A 16,752-nucleotide genomic window follows, 5' to 3' on the forward strand; every position below is an offset into this window, starting at 1 on the left:
TATGCCAAAGCAGCATTTCCTAGAAGTAAAAATAGGGCCAAGAGTGTACTATGATAGATACACTCAAATATTTGCGGACCTATGTCCACTAAAGCTCTTAGTGGTGCCGAATACTTCGTCAACTTCATTGATGACCACTCAAGGAAAGCTTGGATATATTTTCTGAAAACCAAGGATGAGGTTTTTTATTGATTCAAAGAGTTAAAATCTCTGGTGGAGAATCTGATAGGGGAGAAAATAAAAGTTTTGTGCTCAGATAATGGTGGAGAATATGTTAATAAGAGCTTCACTAATTTTTTCACTAAGGAGGGCATCAGAAGAGTGTGGAAAAATACTTACAATCCAGAGCAGAATGGAGTAGCAGAAAGGAAGAATAAGACTATCATGGAAGTAGCTAGGGCCATGATATATGATCAGGATATGCCAAAATTCTTGTGGGTAGAAGCATGCAACACAAAATTCTATGTCCATAATAGAACTGCTCATAGAGCATTGGGAAATATTACTGCAGAGAAAGTCTTCACAAGAAAGACTCCTGAAGTCAGCCATTTTAGGATATTTGTGAGTTTAGCATATTTTCGTATACCCGAGGAGAAAAGGAAGAAGTTAGATCAAACTCTAGAGAAAGGATATCTAGTGGGATATAGCGATAATGCTAAGGCATAAAAAATCTAACTTGGAGGGAGTAGGAAGGTAGTAGTTCGACAAGATGTGAAATTCATGGAAGATAGTGCCTTCAGAAAATCTCAAGAAATGCCTTTTTGGGAGTAGTCCAAATATGAGTTGTTGGTCAAACCACTTCAACCAACTGAAGCCAAGAATTCTTCCTCAAAACAGGAAGAATCACATGAAGATGAGGAGCTAATAGAAGCACCTGCTACTAGACGAAGAACTAGTAGGGAACTTCGACAGATTCTGTGGGATACAGAAGATTTCATTGGTGCACCAAGAAATAATAAAAGGGAGCCAAAACAACCAGATAGATTTCAGGCATTAGTAGCTCAAGATGGGGATCCTTCTAGTTTTTAGGAGGTTTCTCAACATCAAGTTTGGTTGGATGTGATGGTAGTGGAATAAAACTTTATAATGGTGAATGATGTCTGGGAAGTAGTGCCTAGGCCTGAAGACAGATTAGGTAGGTTCGAGATGGATCTACAAGTATAAATACGTTGTAGACGATAGTGTGGAAAAATAGAAATCCAGGTTTGTGGCTAAGGGGTATGCTCAGAAGGAAGGAATTGTTTACGAAGAAACCTTCAGCCTAGTAGCCAGGTATACATCTATTAGAACCGTGATACCTCTTGCAACTCAGATGGGATGGGAGATTCATTAAATGGATGTCAAAACGAAGTTCTTGGACGAGGTAATAGAAGAGGAAGTATACATTGAACAACTAGAAGGCTTTGAGACACATCGGAAGAAGTATCATGTATTCATATTGAAGAAAGCCTTGTATGGGCTCAAACAAGCACCTAGAGCGTGGTATGGTCAAATTGATGGCTACTTGCAGAAAATGGGGTTCATCAAGAGAGATCATGATCCCAATCTCGACTATCTAGTTGTAGAAGTTGACCCTCTAATACTAGTATTATATGTGGATGATCTCTTTCTGATAAGTTCATCCAGGCTCATCGAGGAATGGAAGAAGAATCTAGCCACAGAATTTGACATGAAGGATTTTGGATAGATGCATTATTTCCTAGGGTTGAAAGTTTTGCAGCAGAAGGATAAAATCTTTCTTGGACAAGGGATATATGCTACATAGGTCCTGAAGATATTCAAGATGCAGGACTATAGGTCGATGGCTACTCCAATGATCACCAATTGGAAGAAAATTGATGCATCATAGGACAAATATGTTGATCCCACCTTATACAGGAAATGCATAGGGTCCCAGATGTATCTGGTCGATACCAGGCTGGACATTTGTTACATTGTCAATACCCTCAGCCAGTTCATGGTGGAACCAAAGAGAGATCATTGGGCAGTAGCCAAACATGTTCTCAAAAATTTAAAAGGAATAGTCGATTATGGATTCTTGTACACCAAAAGTAAGGATAGCAGATTGAGTGGGTTTACATTATAAAGGAATTTTCTTGTAGTCAATTCTCTGCGACCAGATTTCATCTTGGAATTCAAGAGTTACCGCATTTGGGAGAGCAGTTGATATATCCATTTTGACACAAATTCAAGAATATGTGATGTATTTTTCCTTTTGGGTCGCCTCCAATAGCTTCAGAAAGTAACCTAGCAAATTGTCGATAAATTCTAGATTTTGCAGTAGCCAGTAATCTAAAGGAAAAGAATATAACGTTCTCAACTAAGCCTTCAAGCTATCTTTTGCATTTGTCAATTAAAATAAGATCAATCTTCATATACCATAAACAATAAAGGATGGGATCATTGCTCAATTAAATTTCTTGGTTAGTTGTTTTTGTTACAAAAGGTAGAATTAATGTGTAAATTAATATATTTATAAATATATTTTTTAATATTAATATTAAAATTCTCTATTTATATAGAGAGATTTTTAGCCTATAAATAAGATTTCTAACAATCCCATAGCTTATTAATACCACATGCCCAAAAAATAATGACTCATTTCATATCACACTTTTATTTATTGAAGTGATAGTTTAATTAGGCCGATAGGCCTTCCTTTGAGTGAGCTTTTCGTCTACATTTTGTTTCTATGCTTGACAGGTGGCATGCACTTTCAACTACCATATGGCTGACATCTGTCGTGCAATTCATTTCTATTTCTCCTCTTCAACTTTCTGCTCTTCTTGTTTTCTTCCACGACCATTTCTATTCCTCCTGTTTCTTCTTTCTACTTTCCGTGGGCACTCTGCACTCTTCGCATGCAACTTTTTTTTTCCTCATATCGTCTAGGCCTCACCTTCGGTGGTCTCATCCTCTAATTGGGTGTCTGATGTGCTCTTAATCTTGTTAAATGGTATGCCACAGATCTCCATGGTTCATCGTGCTTGTTTTTAAACCCTTTATTTGTTGGGTTGGATTCTAATAACATTGGTATGTTTATTTTGTGCTTATTTCTTTGGCTTTCTCTTATATTTAGGCTCTACCCAGTCAACATGCTCGTTGCCCTAGCTTTAAGCTCATTATTGTTGGCGATGGAGGAACTGGTTTGCTATAAATAGGGTTTATGTTTAGCTTTGTCTGTTTTCTTTTTAAATCGGTTAGATTGACTGTAATATATTTTTTGAATCAGGGAAGACAACCTTCGTGAAGCGTCATCTTACCGGGGATTTTAAGAAGAAATACGAGCATGAGTACAATATGATTTGTTTTTATAATTACAAAGCTTCTGTATGTGTTGTCTTCTACAATAAATGGTATTTTGTTTGGAGGATTTTTCCATTTTTTTTGTTCTTGGACACATTTGAATCCCCATCACAATTTATATTGATGTGGTTGGATTTTAGATTTGATATAAACAGTGTCACTAGGTCACCCCATGGATTGGTGTTGTAAAGGTTTTCAGTCATGTCCCCCTTCGTTTCAGGGTTTCCTGGGTTGTGTTTTCCAATTTGCGGCCCAACAAAAAATTACAAATATCAGATCCTATTTTTAGTGGTTCTGCAGTTTGATCTATAGTCTCTACCATAAATATGCCCATGGGAAAAACTTCAAATATGATATTCTTCATCAGCAGGTAGATCTTGGGTTGTGTAAATTAGAAAGATAATATAATGCCTTAAGCCTTAAGGAAAATCTTGCCATTTCCCCTTTCTTTCTCTTTACCTTCTTACAATCAGTTTTCTGATTAAATCACTCTAGGAGATTCAACCACCATTAATTGCATATACTTATTTTTGTTGGCATTATGAGATAAGTGTTGTCCTTGATGGCAAACCTCACTGATGACAAATCATAGTACAGAAGGTCAGCAGCAAGGAATTGATGATCAGACTATAAGAAGAAGAGAAAGTTCATACACGCAGGTTCGTTAAGCCCAAGTCGCGTGTACACGCAGGTTGGCTTCAGCAAAAGCGCGTGTATGTGGAAAAGTACCTTTGGTCCACGGCGGTTATTCCTTGGAAGTTGTGCCTATGGTTTTGGACCTTGGTGTCTCGACGGACGTGTTGATCCCTAGTTTTGAAGTTGATGGTATTGGATTTCTATGGTTTTGGCTCTTGGTATTGAAGAAGGCCTAAGGCTATATAAGGAGAAGGAAATCATTAGGCAAGTGCATCTGAAATGTCTTGAATATCTGATGAAGCATTAGATCCAGCATGCAGGTTATGGGTTGATGATGCATTGCTTGATCTGAGCTAAGGAGAGATCTCATCGGTTGATGGAGAGCAAGATCTAAGGAGAGATCGGGATCAAATGATTTGAAATGAACTATCTTTATGATGCTTATTCTAGATCTACATACTGACGCATGTATTGTTCTATAAGTATTATGAGTATGATTGATGTCTGGTACAGCTGCAAGTTATGAAAAATTATTTTTAGATCTGTACGCGGGTTGTCTTTGGCGAAAGCGCGTATACACGCGGGTTTGATTCATCGAAGTAGCGTATACATTGTAAAGCTTGATACTTGAAGTTGCAGATGGGTCTGATGGTTATTACAGAGTTCTGTGTCTGCTCTGTGTTCTGGTGACGGTGTTGTTAACAGGGTTTCAGTGATTCAGAGTTTGATGATTGTTTTGAGCTTCAATGATAGTTATGGGTGCAGTATGAAAATTGGATGAAATGTGGCCTTTCAGATTATGTGTTGTGCTTCAGTGTATCCAGTCTGAAAATTGATGAAACGTGGTACCTGGAGGTGAAAAGATTGTAGGCAAGCACCTACGTACTAGTATCTAAGCTAGTACAAAAGCTAAAGGAGATCTTTGGAGCATTGTAGCAGGTAGCAGCCTGCGTACTAGTAAATGAATCGGCTAGTACAAGAGCAAAGGGGGTTGTAGCTCCCGTACTGGTATAAGACTGCACCAGTACAAATATTGTAAAAGGATTTTCTTATTAAGAAGAAGATTGAGATGACTTGCAGCAGGTGGTTTTCACCCACATTGGGTTTCCACCTTATATCTTTGTGTTCATGTGTGTGGCTCTTGTGTGATGTTCTGCTCTGTGATTCTGCACCTGTTTACTGTTAATATGCTTAATAATGATCTGATGCATTTACTGAAGATTAAGCTAACTGAATTATAAGATCTCTGGATATACGCGAGTTTCATTAGACACAGTAGCGTGTACACGCGGGTTAACTTAATTGAAGTAGCGTATATGTTTCTGAGTATGAAATTGAAAAGTTTGATTGATCTGATAATACTGATTCACCCCCCCTCTCAGTATTATTTCCAACAATTGGTATCAGAGCAGGTCCTTTGGTAGAAGCTTGATCGCTTGAAGGAGATCTGTGGAACAATGGGAAAGAAGCTTAAGAAGAAAGCTCATAAGAAGAAGAAGACATCTCAGAAGGACTATGACAGTGGGAGAGTCGATTGGGGATTAGGTATAAGAAGCTCTTCAGATTCAGAATCAGATTCAGAATCATTATCAGGTATGAATGTGTTATCCTCTGATGTTCCTGCTATATTTCCTTGTGAAAGTGATGGAAGTGATAGTGAAACTATTGAACATGCTTTTATGGGTGAGCAAGAAAAGTGTCAAATAGAGGCAGTATTTAGAAGGCTTGCAGACAAAGTTAAAGATCAACAAGATCTATTGAACAAAAGGGAATGTGCTTTCAAAGAAGAAGTTACCAAACTAAAGGCCCAACTAGAAGAAGGAAACAAGGTAAGAAAGCTACTCAAGGACAAGGAAGACCAATGTCAAAAATTGCAGCATGAAGTGACATCATTAAGAAAAGAAGTCAACGAAAGAAGCTCAACCATCAAGAAACTCAAAGATAGATCCAGCTACTATGAAAATCTTGAAGCTACAATCCCCTCACTAAAAGGAGATCTTGAAGAATCAAAGAAGCAGAATACAGATCTACTCCAAGCTATTGCAAAACAAGAAAACGAAGTCACCAGCTTAAAATCTCAACTAGAATGTGCCTTCCAAGTTCGTCAAATGCAGCAGGATCTGAATGAAGAACAACAAAAGGAGATTCTCAAACTAAGGCATCAGTTGGAAGAAGGAAGGAAAGATGGAGAAGACATGAAGAAACAATGTCTAGAAAAGGAGGAACAACTTCAAGTTGAGGTAAATATCTTGAAAGGTAAATTAGAAGAAAAGGATAAACTTTTGAGATTTCAAGATAGTACTAAAGCCTTGGATGATATTCTTAATAGTCAAAGGTCTCCTGCTATCAAGACTGGTCTTGGTTTTCATGAATCTGTTGAAGGTGAATCTAGCTCACAAGGTGAGGCAAGGAACTCTAAAGAGAAAACTAAAATGATCAACAAGGAGATGAAAGGTCAACCCCATCAACAATCAAAGAAAAAGGCTCCTCAAAGAAAATCTTTTACTCCTCCTATGAATAATATTGAATGTTATGGACATGTTGCAGCTAGATGTAGAAGAAGAAGAGTTCAAGACTATTATGCGGACAGGTCATCTCAATCAAGGTACTTTAATGGATATTGCTTTGCTTGCAATATGTATGGTCACAAAGCTGCTGATTGCTACAGGAGGAATATGAAACATGTAAGATGTTATGCATGTAACAAGCTTGGACATATAACAAAGGAATGCAGGAACAAAGGATGGACATCACATCAAAAGGAGAAAACCTCATCACACTTGAAGATATGGAGGAAGAAGGAAGTACAGTCAGCACAATGTACTGAGACACAGCACAGCACAAACATACCAGACTCAGGGGGAGCTGAAGGTGTAAAACTTCAGTGTTCTAATTCTCATACGCAAGTTTCATGAAGTATAGCCGCGTATATACGCGAGTTTCACACTGCAAAGTCGCGTATATGTCAGTCTGAGGAAAAGCAGTGGGGACAGATCAGAAAAAGGATCTGATATGATTCAGTCTGTTATTTGCTCTATTGGTTACAGTCTGCTGAGGATGTGTGGAAATGTTTTGTTACTTGTATGATGTCTAGAAGTGTTTTTGATCCTAACTTGAGGATGATGATGTTTTGATGCTTATTGCTGATATATGCATGATCAGATCTAACAGATGGCACTGGTTGAGGGGGAGCATATGCCTTTAGTAATTCGTTGTTGGCATTATGGTTAATAATCCTTGGTGATGATTCTTATATGGCTAAATGATATATCTTGCTATGATGTGGTTGTGAGTTGTCTATGATAAACTCTCATATGATTCTTGAAGTTACATAGAAGATGTTCAGATCAGATTTATGGTTGATTCTTTGATGATGCATATATGGTGCTTACATGGTGATCTTCATAAGGACAAGGAGAAGTACAAAGCTTGAATACACATCTTCCTCACTTGATGATGAGTCACTTATATACTGCTGTTGTCATATGCATAAAGATCATACAGTTATGATGCAGGCACTCATGTGGATAAGGATTGTTGCTGATGATGATATCAAGAAGCTTTGTCAAAAGAGTTGAGCTCAAGATACATAGTGTTGTACATGGATGACTCCTCAAAGTCACTGTCTTGGAGACATGATGATGAGTTCATATCTATATGATGATAGGTTGATACTTACATATGTTGATTGATGCAGATGTTCCCAAGTAATAATACTTGGATCATGTAGATCTTGACGTTGATGAAATGGCTATGGTGGTTTCACATGTAATGTGAATGATTTCATGATGATGTTCAAAAGGAGGAGTTGACATCTATGTTCAGACATACCTTGCTGCAGGACATTTACAGGTTGCTGATATGAAAATGGTTGTACGCGAGTTTCATAAGGCCTATCCGCGTATATACGCTTGTTTATGTGGATGAATACGCGTATATGGAGTTTTGAAGGAAATCAGCAGGGACAGATGTTGGTTGCAGAAAGTCTGATATGGGTCCGACAGAGATCATCTGGCACAGATTCAGGGGGAGCAGATAATCTTCCAATGATGCATTGTTGGCATTATCTTAAAGCTTTTGGTTCTAGTTCACATTTGTTGTTGGTTTCAAGTGGAACAAAGGCGAAATTGGTTGCTGATCTGAATGGTGATTATCAGATGCTGATAGTAACTTTCATAAATCTTGGTCTTTCGTCTCTATGTCATATATCTCTTTTGTGGTATCTCTTTCATGGTGTCGAGGTCATGTAACGGCCTATTTTGGTTTCCCCACTATGCCTGGGATGATTGATGCAATATGATTGGTTGTCATATGTAAACTTTTGATGTATCCCCACTTGGTTGGGTGGATGAGTCAATTTTTGTATATCCTCACTTAGTTGAGAGATGGATGTATGTATGAGTCTTTGGTGATAGGAAGGTCTTTTATGATGTATAGAGTCATGTTCTTCTTGAAGAACATCTTTTGCAGATCTTGCCTACAGTCAGGAAGAGCATGTACAACACACTTCAGCGGTACAGAGATTCAGCATGTACTCAGGGGGAGCATGGACATATTGGTACACCTTGGCATATACAAAGGGGGAGACTATTCAGAGATTTCAGCAGGTACTCAGGGGGAGTATGGACAGTGGAATGATTCAGCAAAGGAAGAGAATATCTTGGTCCACCCTTTGCCCTTGATGTCAAAGGGGGAGAGTGATTTGGTGTTGTTGCCATCAAGTCCAAAGGGGGAGATTGTTGGCATTATGATGCATGTGTTGTACTTGATGGCAACCCTCTCATAGAAGAATATCTCACTTATGTATAACTGGGTGAATCTTCAGAAGAGATATCAGATGTGACTGATGGAGGACAGCTCAAAGGAATCGGATGATAGTTCTAAGTATGACAAGTTAGCTTTTCCATCAAGTCCAAAGGGGGAGATTGTTGGCATTATGAGATAAGTGTTGTCCTTGATGGCAAACCTCACTGATGACAAATCATAGTACAGAAGGTCAGCAGCAAGGAATTGATGATCAGACTATAAGAAGAAGAGAAATTTCATACACGCAGGTTCGTTAAGCCCAAGTCGCGTGTACATGCAGGTTGGCTTCCAGTCAGTATTATTTCCAACAATTTTTTGGGATTCTAGTGACTAAATCTTTTCCTTGATATGAAGAATCTTAATCATGCCTTGTCATAATTCTCTTTGTTGGATCCTTTGGTAGAGGAGCGGTCTCTTGGGACTTTACGAAAGTAGTGTTTTTTGTCATCCTCTGCAGGTGTAGTAGACACCTATTGATTGGAGCACTGTACATTTGAGCTTTTGGGGTGCCTTTTCAACTTTTTGCTTAAAAAGGTCCTACATGGATTTAAACTTGGATTGATCACAAGAGAACTTTTGACTTATCAATTCTATTTTCCCGTGTTGATATGTATGTAGTGTGGGCTCAGTAGCAACACCTTTTAACCTCAATATCAATGACAATGGAGCAACTATGAGCCCTTTTTTGGTTCCTTATTATCAACACTCTATTTTAATCATTTATGTCTCTTTATTTTGAATTTTAATTTAATTTAATTTTTAATTTATAGACAGACTGTGCTATTGATTATTTTGATCAATACTGGTTTGCTTTTCCTATTTCTGTTGGCATTTTCCTCGTTGAATTGGCGAGGGTTCTGTATTTTTCCACTTATATTTATTTGAATTTTAATTTAGTTTAATTTTGAATTTATAGATAGACTGTGTTATTCGTTGTTTTGATCAATACTGGTTTGCTTTTCCTATTTCTATTGGCATTTTCCTGATTGAATTGGCGAGAGTTTCGTATTTTTCCACTTCTATTTATTTGTTTCCTTCTTATTTACTAATTGGGATTTTGTTTGTTGCAGTGTTCATGGGCAATGTGTAATTATCATGTTTGATGTTACTGCACTATTAACTTACAAGAATTGTTGGACACCTAATCCTCAATGGGTTAGTGTGGAAGCCGAATAAACAAAGTAGTCCAAGAGACCTTGGGATGTGAAACCCAACGGTCACAACATGTACTATAAATGTAAAACATTTGTTAATAAAAATTGTACTCTCATGTTTTATCCTTCATATTCATTTGCTGCCCATGTGCGTTTAACATGGTATCATAGCGGGCAATTGCTGGTCCTGCTCTAATCTGGTCTTACTCCAATTTTAGCCACTAGTTTTGTGGCCTCCACTTGGGTATGCATGTTCTAAATTTCAATCTTGCCATTCTGATCTTATCCTAATTCTCTGTTATATTCTCTGCACATTTAATGCCCTCTGCTATTTTTTCAAGAATATACTACACTAACACTCCCTCATGAAATACATTGGTCCTAATTCGAACAACATTTTGTATTCTGACCTCTTGCATGAGAATCGATACTAGACTCTGCCTTGAAGAGTGATTGGTCAAATATTTGTGCACTGACTTGTAAACAAACATTTTATATGCCTAGTTTATTTGCTACGGTTTATCTGAATTTTCCTGGAATCTCCTCAGCGCTGTCCTCGATAGTTTCATATTGATTTTGTGGCATCTCTCATATCAATTCCGCCCTTTCTACTGCTTGTAAGAACTTGAGCGTTTTATTTTTCAATGTGCGCCTACTCATCAGAACTATCATGTTAGTTCTGCCCTTTCTGTTGCTTGTAAGGACCTGAGCATTTTACTCTTCACTGTGCACCTACTCTAATGCTCTGAAATCTACCTGGAAACCTTGGCGCCCCTTAGAATTGTATTTTTAGTATGTTGTCCCTTTGCATGCACTTTTATGTCCTGTCAGATAACAATTCCTAAAATCTTTGAAGCTTGTGTCTGGTGGGTGTGATAACACAGCTTAGCCTCTGGCTACCTTCTCGCTGTGGAATTGAATATGCTTAATTTTTTTTAATGAATTGAGCCACCACATTCGTAACAACTGCATGAATGGGCCGCGTCCATCCACCAGGCTTTAGATGAGGTCGTTTGCACTAATTTGTCAGGATTACAGGAATGATTTTCTCCACGGCACCCTGTCCAAGTCAATGACCTTGCGACAGGTGTGAGGAAGCTTAAGGTTAGCTAGTATTTGTGTCTCTGGCTTTCAATCCATGTGATACAATAATCAAGTTCAGCTCACTGCTATCGATATCGCAGTTGTTCCTAATCCTATTCATGTCGATATCCCTCCATAAAGATTCCAGAAATCTTAGGACATGGTCAAAGACATTGGCGATGGATTCACCCTCTGGAAATTGGTAGAAAAAGCAGCCAAATCATTCTCTGGTCTGCTTAATGATCTTCATCCGCTCCTCTTATTGAAAATTTCCGAAGTCCTATTCTACGAGATGAATATTTGCTAGAAGATTCAGAGATATTCATCTGCTCCTCCTTTTGAAAATTGCCAAATTCCTGTTCTCTGAGACGAACATTCGCCAGAAGATTCAGAGCCTCGCAATCAAACTTATGACTTCACATTTATGGTGTACTCTATCGATATAAATAAGAACTCGAAAACCCAACGTCTCAAGATTGAATCCTCAGAACGTCACAGACATTTTATATATAGGAGGCCGGGTTACCTTCTCTATTTGTTGGAGGTTTATTTGTTAAAGTGGGCCAAGTTCCTCCATTTTGAAGTTGGTCAAGTTCCTTGTTTAAACTGGGCCGCGTTTCCCTTACCTTTCAGCTGATCATGCTCCCTTCTGTTGGTCATGGAATTCCTCTTCAAGCTGGACAGGTTCAGTATTAAGTGGAAACATATTTACTTTCAAAGATTAATTCCCTGAGGTACATGCAGAAGGGACACTTATTATCTGCTCAAGGCAATGTTCAGTGAGCCATTATAGACTTAAAAAAGAGGAAAAAAAAAGAGGGTTGAGTCATCATTAAATTTGTGGGCTATCTATTCCCTGTACGTGGAAGGAGTCTATTTGCTGAGGTTGCTTGCTATCTAAAGAGCATGAGCTAGGAATACGAAGGCATACTGTATTTGTCATACAAGGTTGATCTCACTGTGAAGAAATCAAGTTTTGAGACAGGTTTCTCTGTGCATGGCTTGATGGAAAAATTCCCTTGTACATGGTTCGATGGTGTGTGCAATGTCCAAATTGAGGGTGTAAGGGTCTTAATCCACTAAAACATGCTACCACATATGAATTCTTGCTGAAATTCTGAATAAATTCTGTGTACGTTGTCGCTTTCAAAGACTAGACGCCTGTAGTGTGATTGTTGGAGATCAAATACTTCACTGGTATAAGAATTGTTGCTATCGTTTTGTAACGAGTGACGCAACTATGCATTTAATTCCTGAAGCAATAATCTTCTTTAACGAATTTATTATTTTCTGGGAAAGTCAATTTGCTTAATCCAGAGACAACATTCGATTATAGTTGGACACTGACTTAGTATTGTTAGAGATCGTTGGGATTGCACAAATCTAGGTGTGAATTCCTTTGCTAATTTCAGAAAGGTTGGGTTGCTGGATGTGCATCTTCAACCATGGTTGTAGTAGGCATTGTAAAGTAGAGGTGAGGAGGTTGTGCTTATCAGTCTTTCCCAAGTGTATGCACTGCATATGATGCATTCAAGGAGGTTGCTTATGGTATGACAGTGTATGGTGTGAAAATGGTTTTAAATGCATCCCTTCCCAATGAAGAAATTGAAGCGTGAGAGGTTTTGAATCCAAAGTTCAAAGAATTGTTCCTTTTTTAGGTTTTATATATTAAGAAATTTGCCTCTTAAAATCCTGTGGTTGCTCCTCATTCTGGCATATGCGTTGGTCATTTTTCTTATCGATTCATGCTCCTTATATGGCGTTGATTACTTTATGTTATTTCAAATGTGTTGAAATATGAAGCTTATATAACCAAACACAACTGAAATCGAGAGCCATCACTATTTTTGAAGACAATTGCAATCTGTTGAAAAATCCAATTGTATTGACATATTGGGAGTGAGTGTTGATTTTTCTCTACAAGTTCATAGTTGCGATCAGTGTAATTTTGACAATGAATAAAATAGTCAGAATTGGTGAAGTATTGGAGTTCTTAAAAACTCCGATACATTCCTCTGATCATGATACAGTAAGAATAAGTAAAGCTTCTCTTGTTGACATTAGAACCTATTTGCATAATGTACAAGATAATATTGAGTTTTTGCAGCTGGAGACAAAGCTACAACAGGAAGAATTACATGAGTGGAGTCATTGTTCTGAACCTGTTTCTGTTTAAAACAATGAAACAGACTCCCATAAACAGTGAGACAATATTGTTGAAGTTCATTGAGATCCAGTGCCCAATAAAGTAGCAGTTGTACATGCAAATGAAAAAACTCGGTTTGCACTTCCCAAGCCCATCATCAGACCTTGGGAACAACTTGTCCACAATAAGCACAGAACTGGTCTTAGATATGACAAGGATTTGTCCTTTCATATTCCTGACTACTCAAAGCCCATTCAGTTTCAGAGTGTTGGATTCATTCATGACAATTCACTTGCTCCTCATGACAGTTCACCTCTAGTTGTTCCAGATTCTACTCCTCTTCCACAACAACAACAACAGATAATGAAATTCCAACACTATGACCGAGTTGGCCATTTGAAAGATCACTATTTTGATCTTCATCCATGTAAGCACTGTCATAAAACCACCCATTCTTCACACAGATGCTTCAAACGTCCTGCAAGAACAAAGATTCATCTTGGATGGATCGCTTCTTAGCAATGGGCATCAACAGCCAAGAAGATATTCCAATCACATCTCAGAACTTGTTCTAGAGTATTGAACAGTCTTGCAGTTGAGTTTTCTCCATCATCTCACCTTGTATCTAACCGAGGGGAAATGATGGTCATCTACAAGCTTCAAAGTCACATCAAGCGAGCCTGAGCCACAACTTGCCACACCAATTTCAGAGTTGTAGCCAGAGACAAAGATGCCCCTGAGCATGCCTTCAGTTGGTAATCTGGGACACTTCCTCTAGCAGAAGACTTCAGCTTCTTACCAGTTTCGGAAGAATTCCAGGAACAAAATTGGGGACACTTCCTCTAGCAGAAGACTTCAGCTTCTTGCCAGTTTTGGAAGAGTTCCAGGAATTGCATTAAGCATTCCAGAGTTGTTGGTCATCCTTAAACCATCACAAGTTGAGACTTCCCTTTTCAGTTTGAAGTTCTCCCTTTTATGCGAGGTGAGACCTCCCTTTCATGGTTGAAGGTTTCCCTCTTCAAAACAACAGGAGAACTTCCTCTAGCAGAAGACTTCAGCTTCTTGCGAGTTTTGGAAGAGTTTCGGGAACTGCACTAAGCGTTCGAGTGTTGGTGGTCATCCTTAAACCACCGCCCTTTATACCAACATTTTAGAGAGCACATTCAGCCTAGTGTTGCCATGCATTTTTGCACATTTTGTATTACATCTCTCTCCTTGGACTCATACATAACCCTTTGAATTAAGGGGGGTAATGTTGGACACCTAATCCTCAATGGGTTAGTGTGGAAGCTGAATAGACAAAGTAGTCCAAGAGACCTTGGGATGTGAAACCCAACGGTCACAACATGTACTATAAATGTAAATCATTTGTTAATAAAAAATGTACTCTCATGTTTTATCCTTCATATTCATTTGTTGCCCATGTGTGTTTAACAAGAATGTCCCAACATGGCACAAAGATCATTGCAGGTATCTCTTTTGCAGAGGGGTTGGATCTCTAAGTGGAAATGAAGGTTCCTTAATTGTGTGGTGGAACAACTACCTGAACCGATTAGCTAAATATCTTTGTGAATTTCAGGGTGTGTGAGAACATTCCTATTGTTCTTTTTGGAAACAAGGTTGATGTGAAGAATAGGCAAGTGAAAGATAAGAAAGTTACTTTTCATAGAAAGAAGAATCTTCAATACTATGAGATACCTGCAAAAAGTAACTACAACTTTGAGAAGCCATTCCTGTACTTGGCACGGAAGCTCTCAGGGTGAGCCTTTAATCTAGTTTCTGATGCTCCCTAATATAAATGTTATATTAAAAAATTTGCATTGATTCTATAATGGGTTATTTTTATAGGGATCCAAACCTTCATTTTGTGGAGTCACCTACTCTTGCTCCTCCTGAGGTTCAGATAGACCTTGCAACCCAATAGCAGTAAGTAGAATGTTATTTTCTTATTATTTTTTGTTAACTTTTATGGAAATAATTTGTTCCATTTGTAAAATATTGAAACTTTGGCTTACAATATTTTATGTTGTCAGGTACGAGGCAGAACTTGTAGCAGCTGTGGCCCAACCCCTTCCAGATGACGATGATGATGCTTTTGAATAGCTTTGTTAACATGCTTTTGCATATTTAGGGATTGGCGGATTCAATTAGTTTTGTATCATTGGAGTTTGCTCTTGAGTTCCGACATTTAATTCTGATTTGTATTTGGGGCTTAGAATAGTATTATCACATCTCTATATGTGATTTGGGTACTGTGCAAATGTTTTCATCAGTGGAGTTGGCTAAGCTATCTTAGTTCAACTCCATTACAGAGCTATTTTTATATGCTAAGACAGTTTTTTCCGTTATATACTATTGCACATTTTGTACAAGAACTTTTTTTACTCTTCAAATATTTCAAGAATTCTCAAGTGCCTTTCGTTGTGTACTGTTGGGGGAAATGCTAGTTGCGATGATTGTTGCTTGTAATATATTATGGCTTGTTAAAACTTTCTCTGAAAATTCTAGCTATGTCTGGGGATTTATTAACTCTAAAATTGGTTTATATAGTTGATAATTGTGGCTATCAAGCCTACCTGCATATTCTTGTGGGTATGTTGTCTATCGAACACATAAAGGTATCGCCATTTCATTAATTGGGCTCTCGATTGATTTCTGCATAAAGAATCACGTTGTCTAAATCTTGAATGTAATAATAAGACATTGGAAACATTAACTGGTTTTTCTTCACTATGAAAGGTAATTTGTTGCAAGAAAATGTTTGTTTCACATTTTGACTTTTAGGTAAATCATAAACAGACTTGTTAATTAGGACTAAATTCTTTTTGGTAAATGAAAGCCAGGTTTTACATTTAAGTTGGTGCTAGAAGTTTTTTCAATGAAGAGGACTCGACTGAATTTTATTCTACATATTAATTTCTTTTTGTAGAATGAGGAATGGGATTTACTTTTTTCGATCAGCTAGACCAAGTAGGAAAGTTTCATAAGTTTTAACATTGCATGCCAAGAAATAATAAATTATGGTCTTACAAATGGTTCAAGGTAAAATTGTTAACTAATTGTTGACTGCATTGTGACTGTTAACTTGTGGGCTTGCATATTACTCATGCAAGCGCCAAGCAATGAAGGATGCTGGTGTTATTGCTGGCTTGAATGTAGCACGTATTATCAAGGAACCCACTTGTGGGCTTGCATATTACTCATGCAAGCGCCAAGCAATGAAGGATGCTAGTGTTATTGCTGGCTTGAATGTAGCACGTATTATCAAGGAACCCACAGCTGTAGCAATAGCTTATGGCTTGTACAAGAAGGGTGGAGAGAAAGATATTGTTGTTTTTGATCTTGGCAGTGGCACGTTTGATGTCAGCGTTTTGACTATTGACAACGGAGTTTTTGAGGTTTTAGCTACGAATGGTGATAATCTGTCTGAACTCTGTCTAGCAGTTTTACATTACAAATTTGAATACGTGCACGGTGGTTATCATTGACTTTTTTGGTTGGCTTTTGAGCTTTGGAATACCGAGATGTAGACTAAGTGAGGACTTTGACCAAAGGATAATGGAATATTTCGCCAAATTGATCAAAAAAAAGCACAGAAAGGATATGAGTAAGGATAGCAGA

General features: G+C 38.0%; 1 pseudogene; it reads left to right on the forward strand.

Moving 5' to 3' along the window:
- Nucleotides 1–14,512: 14,512 nt before the first annotated feature.
- On the forward strand, nucleotides 14,513–15,467 carry LOC149163567 (GTP-binding nuclear protein Ran1B-like; annotated as a pseudogene).
- The last annotated feature ends 1,285 nt before the right edge of the window (nucleotides 15,468–16,752 follow it).

This window comes from Pinus tabuliformis, chromosome 5_1, assembly GCF_031772625.1.
Source record: "Pinus tabuliformis cultivar Carrire ecotype Pingquan chromosome 5_1, CPIR1, whole genome shotgun sequence".
NCBI lineage: Eukaryota > Viridiplantae > Streptophyta > Pinopsida > Pinales > Pinaceae > Pinus > Pinus tabuliformis.